The 9,693-nt window shown below is 50.4% G+C and overlaps 1 protein-coding gene across 1 annotated transcript in view; it reads left to right on the forward strand.

Moving 5' to 3' along the window:
• Kcnq1 (potassium voltage-gated channel subfamily Q member 1) overlaps positions 1-9,693 on the forward strand; it is a 330,062-nt gene that overhangs the window by 316,946 nt on the left and 3,423 nt on the right. The gene's annotated exons all lie outside the window — the stretch shown is intronic.

Genomic DNA, 9,693 nt, shown 5'->3' on the forward strand with positions numbered 1-9,693 from the left:
TCAGAGCCTTGGGTCCATATGACAGGTCATACATACCAAGTGTCATAATGAGGAGGCAGCCCAGACACCAGAGCTGAGCACAGAGGACAAATTGAGGGGGAGAGGATGGCCCGTGTGTGGTGTTGTGGCTAGTGTAAAGCAAAGCATCATTGCTGAATGTGGAGAGATGAAAGCCAGGAGAGCTGGCAGCCCTTTTGTCCCCAGTCACTGGAGGGCCAGAAAAGGGACATGGAATCTCAGCTTCCTTTATTCATATGTCACCCAATAAACCTTGAAGATCTGTTTGTTCACTGCCAGCCCCATTGGAGCCCAACCTCAAGATACTTGCTTCTCCAGGCGGCGGTGGCGCACACCTTTAATCCCCAGCACTTGGGAGGCAGAGGCAGGTGGATTTCTGAGTTCAAGGGCAGCCTGGTCTACAGAGTGAGTTCCAGGACAGCCAGGGCTAAACAGAGAAACCCTGTCTCAAAAAAAAAAAAAAAAAAAAAAAAAAAAAAAAAAAGATACTTGCTTCTCCTTTAGGCTCTCCCAATGCACAGAGAAAAGGCTGAGCCCACCCATGAGATACTGACATTTCTGTCCCAAGACTGTGTATGTGGAAGTAGGACACCCTGTGTTGAAAGGAGTAAGGATGAGAGCTGAGTTCTGAGGCACAAAGGACAAGAGGAAACAGGATGGGAAGCCTCGTCCTGTCCCTAAGGAAGTAAGGTACCCCCATGCTCCAGCCAGGCCTCTACTCCAAGCAGAATACTAGGCCTGACCTAGCTGCCAGGCAGGAGTCAATAATGTTGAGTAGTTAGGAACATTCCAGCTCTGTGTCCCCACAAGTTTCTGGTGCCAGGAGAGACACAAGATTCTAGTTTCTAGACCTAGCCACCCAGCCCCCATCTGCAGCCCTTGGCCTAGCCTCCAGCCTGACTCCAGCCTCAGGGGTCCTGACTTCAGAAAAATCCTGTCTCAGAGTAGAAGCAGGAAGTAGGGGAGGGAGCGGGGCCCCATCCCGTTTCTGCAGGCTGGGCTGGGGGCTGCCTGCCCACCTGGGTCAGTCACAGCTGCGGCTTGGATGACTGACTGGCTGAGTCATGGGGCCCCTTCAATCTCCAGGCTGGGACAGAGTCTGAAGAGCCGTGAGGCAGGATGTTCAGGCCCTGGGAGGGCGGGCATAGCTCTAAGGGCTTGGGACACCAGCTGGATATTGCTCACCTTTACCTCAAAACTTCCTGCCTAGCTCCCTGCCAACAGGGCATCTGCCTTCCAGAAGCAACTCCCAGTTTCCTGGCTTCCAGCACATAGCCACACTCAGCTCCACAGAGCCTGTGCCCAGCGCCATGCCCACAGCCACAGGTGTGTGCATACACAGTGCACACAGGTAGGCCAGACTCTTCAGTTAGTCCCCCTACCAGCCAAGTTCTAGAACATTCTAGCCTGTGATTCTTGTATCTCTTCCTGTGGGTCTTGTATCTCATCCTGTGTTGAGAGTTTACTGAGAGTGGCGCTGAGTCCTTGAAGGAGGGAAGAAGGGAACCCCTTAGAGTTCAGCAGGGGCAGAGGGCCTGGAAGGTCCCAGAAGGCCAGGAGGCCTATGGCTGGCAGGAGCCTCCTGATTAGGGTCAGTCAGAAGTCACTCTAGGTTAAGAGTTCTGAGGAGCATGAAGGCCAACAATGGGGGAAGGATCAGAGCTTCTACGATAATAGCTACAGACATCTCTATGGAATGGCAATAGAGAATAAGGCACAGTGATTCTTTTCAGGCAGGAGGGCAAAGGGGCACCCAGGTTGGAAGTCTTGGAGACCACTATGTTGAGGAGAAGGCCAAGGTTTGGGTAGGTTGGGTGGGCTGTGAGATACAGAAGTTATCTTCTAAAGGCCCCAGATTCAAAGTGGGGGATAAGAGAAAGTAAGCCAGGAAGTAATCTAGAAAGAGAATAGTCTGTAAGTAACTGGGAATCAGGAAGCCAGCCATGCCCAGGAGGCATATCCTGGGGAGACCAGGACATAGGTAGAAAACCTGTAGCACGGGCAGATGCTTAGGGGCCACTGGGGGTTAGGAGCAGTGGGAGCCAGAGGCAAGTGAAGGGATCACTGGGGGTACCACCTTGCTCTTGATACTAGCATGTCATCCTTCAGTACAAGCATCTACTTCAGTCATGCTGTAGGTACAGGGCATTCATGGGCTATGGTTGCTCCTTGGATCCTCTTGTCCAGCATCAGGACCCATGTTGGAGCACTGCAGGGTCCCTTCAGGGAGGCCCACGGCATGAACAGCCACCCCAAGAAGCAAGTGCCCTTGACATGTTCTAACCAGCGGCCTCAAAGCCTGAGTTGAGCAAAAACAAGCAAGTGGACCGCCACACCTGGATCATATTACTGCTGATGTCAAAACTGCCACGGAGGGATACAGTGTCTCAGGCTGGAGCTAGGCAGGGTAAACACCCTGTCGCTAGCCAGGCACCTGGTACAGGAGGCCCCAGGGAGAAGGAGAGAGGCAGTATTGAATGTCTTTATTTTACAGAATAGGTTACTGTAGAGAGCATGTAGATTCACACAGTCTTGTAGAGAGAGACCATAATGAAAGCTGGCACCCATGAAAGTCAGCACCCAAGTGACACAAGAGACATGGGGGACCAGGCTCCCAATGCTCCTGGTTGTTCCTAGGATAGGACAAGGAAAGAAGCCATTAACTGTCAAGTCTCATACCCACAGGTACTCAAGTATCTGTGGGGCGTGTACAGCTGTTGCAAAGGTCCATTTCAAGAGCAGTCCTGGGTTAAGGGAAGTGTAAATGGAGCACATCCCAAGGATGTAGGTGTAGCCAATAGTGGGGGGCCAGGGAAGTGCTCTTATAGTAGGAGGGCATGGGGTGACAGTCTTTAGACCAGGAGAGGGCTTGACCCCTGTACCCTGAGAGACCCGTGAGATGCACCAAGGACCAGGGAAAATCTCCGATGGAAGCAAAACCTGAGGCTTTGTCTCTGACAACATGGCACTTGAAAATGTTCAAAGAAAAAAGCATCTGGGGGAAGATCTGGGATGAGCTAAGTCAGACTATCCACAGAGAGTAGGCTCCCAACAGCACCCAGGCACCGCAGGCCGTGGTCAGTGTGGCAACAGGGGTGGACCCAGGCCATAGTCAAGAGTCCCAGTAAGGTCACTCACCAAGAAGCAAGGACACCAAAGGAGAGAGAAAGCAAGAGCCAAGAGGTTGGACATCTCTTTCCCCCACCTGGCTTCTTGGGGATGGGAAAAAAATGTGTGTCACGTGAACAGGATAACTGGTCAGATCTGTGTATACGGGTGAAGGGCTAGTGTCACGTGAACAGGATAACTGGTCAGATCTGTGTATACGTGTGAAGGGCTAGGCTGAGAACAGCTCACTAGTGTTCACCTCAGCAAATAGCTCCCAGAGCAGCCAGCAGAGGTGGCCATGAACGAAGGGCAAACAGAACAAGGTCTAGGGAGGCTGGAGACAGGAAGAGGGAGGTGAAGCTCTATAAGAGCAGCCACAGGGTATGGTGCAGGCCCAGGTTTGCAGCCCTGATCAACTGCCTGAACCCCGTGTAACCCCTGTCCACCTGCCACCATTGCCCACCTAGTTTGGCTGAAGGCTCTGGTACAACATGTTCTGTCTGGAGTTCTCAAGCTTCCGGGACTCCATCAGGAGAGAATCCAATGCAGGTGGGGCTTTGTGCCTGACGCCAGCACAAACAGGGCCTCTGGGCCTCCAGAGCCCTTTTCCAGCCTGTCTAGATGAATGTCCAGCCTGAGCAGCTGTCCAGAATGTGTCCATGGGGGGTGGGGGGACTGAGCAAACAGTGCAGAAGCTTCCTAGTCGCCCTGACATGGAGCTGCCTCTGCAAACAGGACCCTTTGAAGCTAACAAGAACTGGCTGGTCTTTCGGAAAGAGTAGAGTTCCCTATTCTGAGCCTAGGTGCCCCCAACCTCTACTGGAGGGAAAAGGCCCCCAGTATTGTCAGAAGCTAAGGGCTATGGGGTCCCAAGCCTGCCACTGCTCTGCTCTGGGACCTTTGTCCCCAAAACTGACATCAGTTTACACAGAGCAGGGAAACTATGGGATGGGCAGTTCTAAGCAACAGAGGTACCTAGGAGGGAGGAGATGGCCCAGTGTCCTGTACCTTGGGGCCACATGATGCTAGCCCTGGGACATTGACCGTGCAACTGTGTGAGGCAGCACAGTCTGAAAACAGGGTGAGGGGTAAGTCACATGAACACCAAGAGTGACTTCAGTGGCAGCAGAAGAAGCACAAGGGAGGCCCAATGACCTGAGCCAATGGGATCATATGGGAGAGGTGACAAAGGCTCCCAACTCAAGCTAGGGAGTCAAGAGCAAAGTCAACAGGGTTGCCTGGGAGGGAGGTATTGCTCTCATCACCCTGCAAGATTCCACTACAGAACCACCATCTGTAGATCTGTAAAGGACACTCCTGGCCTCCCATACCAAAGCCCCAGAGATTAAAGCTGGAAGCCAAGTGTGTGGTCACAGGCCTCTGATCCCAGCATTCGGGAGACTGAGGCAATAGGGTCATAAGTATCAGGCTGGCTTGGTGTACATAGTGAAACCCAGGACAGGAAGGGGGCAGTTTACAGTCAACCCTAGAAAACCATAGGTGCTGAGAGCTTTGTATGTAGAAAAGACACTCCCACTATCAGAAGGATCAACCCCTACAGGGAACCCCAAAGCAACCACACACACATAAAAGATTTAAGGGTGAAATGCAAACCCAAAAGATTCATGTTGGGCTGAGAAAAAGTGATTCAACCACACCCTGACTTGGAAACCATAAAGGGAAAAAGTGGATGGTGTTTCTATTTGGAGAAGCAAGCAATGGTCACCATAAGTGCAGATACAAAACAAATGCCTGCAAGAGAAAACACTTGTGATCTACCCGTCAAAAGATAAGCCTTCACATACAAAGAGCCTTTACAAATCAATGAATATGAAAGGACTTGCCAGCTAACCTCATTGGCCTTTGCCCAGGCCTTTCTAGAGAGCAGAGCTTTTGGGGGCTTCCACCCTCTCATCCAAGAGAAAGGTCAAAGATTAATCAACTCCTTCCACAAATATTTATACTGTATCACATGAGTTTACTAAGCACCTACTGTGTGTTGGACATTAAAAGACCTATTAGGGACTCAACAGGAATGGTACACTCAGGACCTAACCTCAGGAGCCTCAAGTTTGAAGAAGAAACAATAAACAAGTAAATTAATAAACTCAGGAAGTTTGTGGAGGGGCAATGGTCACAGAGTGTTCTAGGGGAAATGAGATAAGCAGATGCTTTTGCTAAAGCAATGGGCATTTGAGTTGAAAGTCCACAAAGAAGTGTAAAATGGGATTTCCAGGAAAAGGGACCAGTGAGTGCAAAGGTCCCCAGGTAAATGGAGGATGTATTCAGGATCTGTGTGAGAAAGGGTTGGAGGGGGGCTGTAGCGGGAGATAACATTCACTAGTATAGTGGAAAATCTGAGAAAAGGCATGGGCCTGAGCACAAAGGTCAGCTGATGCTGCCCAGAGCAAAGCAAAGGAGGGAAGCGCAGGCACCTCTGTCAAAGGTGACACTGCAGACCTGGCCAGGCCCTGTCTGCAGGGGTTTGAAGTGGCTGGATTTATATGAATGTGTGTGTGTTTGTGTGTGTGTGTGTGTGTGCGCGTGTGTGTGTTTGTGTGTACGCGTGTGTGTGTGTGCATGTGTGTGTGCAAGTGCATGCGTGCGTGCGTGTGTGTGTGTGTGTGTGTGTGCATGTGCATGTGTGTGTGTGCGAGTGCGTGCGTGCGTGCGTGCATGCGTGTGTGTGTGTGTGTGTGTGTGTGTGTGTGTGTTTAGCTGTTCGGGTGCAGGTCTACATGACAAAGTATCTCCAAAGTACATATAAAGTAAGCTAAGCATCCTAGACAAAGCCCAGGGACAGAGGCCGTTCTCTTGTGTGAGGTTCTTGAGGAGTGACTGGTGGGTGAATAGTGAGGGTTCCTGCCACATCTCAGCCTTGGGGTGCTCTTTTTAGAGTGTCATGTCTTATCTGGTGTGGCTGATGAATTCATTCTAGTGTTGCTGGTGATCAGGAATATTCATTTGTTGGCATAAATAATTTATCTGGTGAGCTAGCAGTGGCTGGTGTTTATCTGCATAAACAAGACCAGAAGTCTAGTCATTATTTCTTAACTTTTTTTTTCCCCTTAGGGACAGTGTCTCTTCATATAACCCTGGCTGGCCTCAAACTCACAGAGATTCGATCACCTCTGCTGGGATGATGGTGTATATATACCGCCACCTCTGACCTTTTTGACCTTTGTAAAATGAATTAATTGAGGCTGAAGACATTGCTTTATTAACTGGAGGCCCTCAGATTGGTACACAGAGTCACTGTTCTACATGGCCTAGAAGCTTCAGCCTGGTCCCTGCCTGGATTCTCAGGCATACTCGGCCATATGCCCTGTGGATCCTGTGGACCAAAGGATAGAAGGCCATCCTGTCAGCCAGAGATCTGGCATACAGGCTTTTCTACAAAAGCCAGAGCACTAAAACAGAGTCATAAATACAATAACTGTAGGCACAGGCTCTCTTGGTCACTGCACCTAATGTGAGCTAGCATCTACTCCACAAGACTAGCCTTCACAAGCTCCAACTGACCATGTGCAATTCATGGGAGTTCTCCATGGTCTCACCATACAGATGCATGTTGGGTGAGGATGGACCCTGTAGGCAGCAAGGCAGCACTCCTTCCCCTACAGCTCTCAGGTAGATGAACCCACCTTTACTCCCCTCGCTTAGACTCTAGAGTAAAGGTGATCACATGTCTAGCATTGGCTTCATCCTTTCGTGAACTTAAAAGAACACGCAGCAAGTGTGTGCAGAGACCCACAACTAATAGGGCCCAGTTCTAATGAGAAAAACAGGTAACTTAACAAACGACAGCTAGAACTCTGAGGAACCCATGACTGTGAGCTGACAGGGACACTGCAGAGGAAAGAAAGGGCCAAGAGTAGACAGCCCTGAGGCAAGCACACGCTGCTGCATTTGAGGAACATCAGTAGGCTTGGAATCAAGGGAATAAGAAAGAGAAAAGGCCACGTGGAAAATACAAGTAAGTTACAAGGTAGCTCCTTGAGCCAGTAGGACATTGATGTTTTGTGCTTTCAAAGGACTATCATGAATAAACCCACTGAAGTGAGCCAACCAGTAGACACTACTGTAAGAGTTCCAGAACTAGAGATAGATAGCTGGGCTAGGCTGGGCTGGTGAGGATAGAGCAGCCCAGCTGTGTCAGGGATCCTAGCCTCCTGCTGAATGAATTCTGGGAGATGGAAGGAAAGTTACATTGCAGAAGGCCAGCAAAGGGGTGACAGGGAAGAGATGACCTGTAGAAGCCCCACTACATCCCCATTCTCTCAGCCCCTCTCGTGGGGTGTTTAAGATGAGGACTTGTAATGTTACCTCCTGAGATGTGTGTGAGCACTGGAGCACTGGTACTCAGTGAGTGCTTAATAAAGGTCTACTGCTTATTGCTCTCTTGCTACCTGCCTCCCAGCTTCTGCCCCAGCTCTTCCCTCTCCTGTAGTACCCTAGGCAGACTTCTTTTCTTCTGTGGAAAGTAGGATCATACTTAGCCTAGACAGTTAAAGAAGAGTCTTTCTGATGGTGGTGTCAGGGTGCTGGGGAGAGAGGGAGTGGAGACGAAGTGATGGGCAGGCAGCCTAGGGGAGGGCGGAGGATCATCAGGCTCTGCCAGGCAGTGTGTTCAACCCAGTTGTTGTTGCCTGATCCATAGGATGCAGAAATGGAGGCCAGGGGGAGCAGGGTCAACTGACCCAGCCAGGGAGCAGCCCAACCGGGCTCTGGGTTCCTGTGTACCCTGCCTTCTCTCTACATCCCACTGGTCAACTTCCCAGTGACCAGGCACTTCTAGTGCCATGTTAGCACCCAGTGACTCTTCATTGGGTATCAAACATTTTTAATATGGCTCCAGAAAGTAACCCACGAATGTCACACAAGTCACCAAAGGCCATCCTCTCATGACCTGAGCTGACCAACAAGGATGCCCAGCCTGAATACATCCCAGGGCTTTGCACCCTGGTATCCCCACCCCAGGTTAAGAGGGTTTAGGGGGTACTGACCAAGGATCAAGGCTGGGCAGGTTCTGCAACAAAAAAAAAAAATCTAAAGAGACTCTTCAGGATTTTCCTTTGAAAACAAATTCATAACCACATCAAACAGGAATCCCTGTCGCTTTGAGTCTGATCACCAGCCGCCGCGGGCTCTCTAACTAGCTGTTATTCTAATTGCTTTTTTCTCTTCTGAGGCCCACAGAAGTCATCTATGATTTCTCCTTTGGTGAGCAGAGATGGGGCACAACAAGGCTTTTGTCTGCCTTGCCCTGTTAATCGCTATCAAATTGCAAATAGTGATGAGCTCTGAGATCTTCAAAACTGATCTGCCCCTGTGGCTCTTGGAGAACATCATCCCAGAGCCCAGAGCAGATACTCCCTTGCCTGAAAGTGGTGATACTTCTCTGGGCACCCGTTGTAATGTGGCTCCCTGCCTCTACCTACTCAGCACTGGGCACCAATGCTCACAAGCTCTCTAGCTATATTCCAAGCACCAAAAGGAGAAAGTAGAGCCAGGTGGCTTCAAGAACAGTTGCTAAAAAGTTGTCTTTGGAACTGAGTTCTGGGCTGAGGAGCCACCATACACCAGGCCAGTACCCTTCCTACAGTGACCCAGCAGAACTCAACACAAGTTTGGGCATGAAGGGCCTCTCTATATGCTATTTTGGGAGCCAAAGTGGCTTGAAAGTAGACAGAGTACAGAAGAACAAAATAAGACCACCCTGTGCCCTGCCTTCAAGGCAAGAAGCATAGACTTGGTGGGCAAGTTCCTCAGGCTCTTTGTACAACACATCCAGTGGACAGCAGTGGACAGCAGCATGTTCCACTTCCCAGCTAGGGAAGCAGAGGAGACAAGGAGTATGCATGGCCAGGTCTCTGATTCAAGCAGTCCCACCTCACAAGGCAACCCCTGACCCCTAAGCTTTGCTAGACAGATTAGCCAGCAAGCACCATGGCCAGCTACCAAGATCCAGGCTAGAGCTACAGACATCCTGCTGGCCAACTCCCCACAGGCCCTTCTGTTGCCAGGTTGGAATCTGATGGCTCTTCATTGGGTATCAAACATTTTTAATATGGTCCCTGAAAGTGACCTATGAATGTCCCCCAAAGACTATCCTCTCATGATCCTACAGAGGGTCCTAAGCTCTCTAGCAAGGATCCCCAGGTTGAATACATTCCAAACGTTGTACCTTGAACCCAAGCCCTAGCATCCCCACCCCAGGCCAAGTTGGCTTAGGCAATGTGGTCTGAACAAGGCCAGAAAGGCTTCAGAACTCAAGCACAACTTACTGTTCCTCACCCATGACAATCAGGGCAAGGGCAAGCAAGAGGACCCTATTTATGGGCAGCTAGACAATCTAAGAGGATCCTGTGGATGGCCAAGAGGACCCAGAAGGGTCCCACACATGACCATGAAATCCAGGCAAACTCTCAAGCGACTGGAAAGTTGGAGGAGTGGGTGCATTTAAAGGAGCCCTTGCACTGTTTCCTGTCCTCACAGGCCTATCGTCAAGATAATGGAGGCACAGTGAGGTCCCCAGACTCTAGACCCTCTTAAGACTCTAGCCAA

Source organism: Mastomys coucha, unplaced genomic scaffold, assembly GCF_008632895.1.
Source record: "Mastomys coucha isolate ucsf_1 unplaced genomic scaffold, UCSF_Mcou_1 pScaffold21, whole genome shotgun sequence".
Taxonomy (NCBI): domain Eukaryota; kingdom Metazoa; phylum Chordata; class Mammalia; order Rodentia; family Muridae; genus Mastomys; species Mastomys coucha.